At 46.3% G+C, this 2,202-nt stretch overlaps 1 pseudogene; it reads left to right on the plus strand.

Annotated features, from left to right (window-relative positions):
* The first annotated feature begins 381 nt into the window (after window positions 1-381).
* LOC118847071 lies at window positions 382-1,376 on the plus strand (annotated as a pseudogene).
* The last annotated feature ends 826 nt before the right edge of the window (window positions 1,377-2,202 follow it).

The following is a 2,202-nucleotide window of genomic DNA, read 5'->3' on the forward strand; positions in this document are numbered from 1 at the left end:
TGAGATTGGTGAAAGGATGTGTAGCCAAGAGATTATGTCCTTAGGAGTGATGTGGTAGCTATCAACAAGTATATTAAAGGCTATCTTGCTGAAGAAGGATGAGATTTGTTTTGCTTTGTTCCAAAAGTCAGGACTATGAGAAATGATGGCAGTCTCAGAGAGACAGATTTCAAGTTGATGCAAGGAAAAACTTCCTATTAATTAGAGAGGAAATGCTGTGTAGTTGATAGAGAGAGCTGGCCTTACATTCAGGAAAACGTGGGTTTAAGTCCTGACTCTCATGTCACCAACCGTGACCTAATGCAAGTTGTTTAATCACTTGAGGCCCCCAGGAAACTCTCTTAAGATTATATATTACAGTCTCTCTCCAGGCAACCTCGTGCGAGTGACATCGTCTTTAAACCCCGCGTGGCAATCCCTGAAGCACCTTCGAGATGCCCAGGGAAGACAGGGCTACCTGGAAAATAAAATTACTTCCTCAAGATCATCCAACTTTTGGATGATTATCCAAAATGCTTCATTGTGGTAGCAGACAATGTGGGCTCCAAGCAGATGCAGCAGATCCGGATGTCCCTCCGTGGGAAGGCCGTGGTATTGATGGGAAAAATACCATGATGCACAAAGCCATTCATGGGCATCTGGAGAACAACCCTGCCCTGGAGAAACTGCTGCCTCATATTCGGGGGAATGTGGGCTTTGTGTTCACCAAGAAAGATCTGACCGAGATTAGGGATATGCTTCTGGCCAATAAGGTGCCAGCTGCTGCCCATGCCGGTGCCATTGCCCCATGTGATGTCACTGTGCCAGCCCAGAACACTGGCCTGGGTCCTGAGAAGACTTCCTTCTTCCAGGCTCTGGGTGTTACCACCAAGATTTCCAGGGGCACCATTGAAATCTTGAGTGATGTGTAGCTGATTAAGACTGGGGACAAAGTTTGTGCCAGCGAGGCCACCTTGTTGAACATGCTGAACATCTCCCCGTTTTCCTTTGGGCTGATCATTCAGCAGGTACTTGACAATGGCAGCATCTACAACCCTGAAGTGCTGGACATCAAGGAGGAAACTTTGCACCTTCGGTTCTTAGAGGGTGTCCGTAACGTTGCCAGTGTCTGTCTGCAGATTGGCTACCCAACTGTTGCATCAGTACCCCACTCGATCATCAATGGCTACAAGCAGGTCTTGGCTGTAGCTGTGGAGACTGAGTACACCTTCCCACTTGCTGAAAAGGTGAAGGCCTTCCTGGCCAACCCTTCGGCATTTGCAGTGGCTGCCCCTGCAGCCGCTGCCCCAGCTGCTACTGCACCTGCTGCTGCAGCTCAAGCCAAGGAAGAATCGGAGGGATCTGATGAAGATATGGGATTTGGTCTATTTGGTTAGCCCACAGGAAACAACTATTTCAGCCAGTTTATTTGTGAAACAAAGAAATAAAAAGTGCTCATTTATCTCAAAAAAAAGATTATATGTTACAGAATAGATACCAATCTGCGTTAGGAGGGGAAGTCCCTCACCGAAACTAGGCATAAAGAAGGCCTAGAAGAGAGCCTTGGGGCTATCTTTGTTCAGTGGTAACCACATCAAAGAATCACAGAGCTGCAAAAGTTGTAAGGGTCTTCAGTGGTCATTTAGACCAAAAAGGGAGGGAGGTGGTGCAGTGGATAGAGCACTGGGCCTAGAGTCAGGAAGACCAGAGTTCAGATCTGGCCTCAGATACTTACTAGCTGTGTGATCCTGTGCAAGTCACTTAACCCTGTTTGCCTCAGTTTCCTCAGCTGTAAAGCAAGCTGGAGGAGGAAATGGCAAACCACTCCAGTATCTTTGCCAAGAAAACCCCTAACTCATGGGGAGTTAGGCATGACTTAAAGGCCTGAACACAGCCAACTGTGGCCCCTGAGGCCCTTTCCAGTTCTAAATCCCTGCTCCTGTGATTCCTATCCCTTTTGTAAAAACATTTTTTTGTTGGGAAATTAATGTTACCTTAAAAGTTGAATATGCTTGTTGTTTTAATATTTTAGTAGCTCTTTGATTTCTTTGGTGTGGATCTTCCCTCCCTTTATGTAGATTGCAATGCTTCCCATGCTTTAGTAGCAAGCCATTGTGAGTTGCTGTGGCATATGAGGTAGAGGGCTGTACTTCGCATCAAGAAGAACTTGACTTTGAATTCCATCTCCGATGATTATTAGGTATGTGATCATTTAACCTCTCT

This window comes from Trichosurus vulpecula, chromosome 4 (genome assembly GCF_011100635.1).
Source record: "Trichosurus vulpecula isolate mTriVul1 chromosome 4, mTriVul1.pri, whole genome shotgun sequence".
Lineage (NCBI taxonomy): Eukaryota > Metazoa > Chordata > Mammalia > Diprotodontia > Phalangeridae > Trichosurus > Trichosurus vulpecula.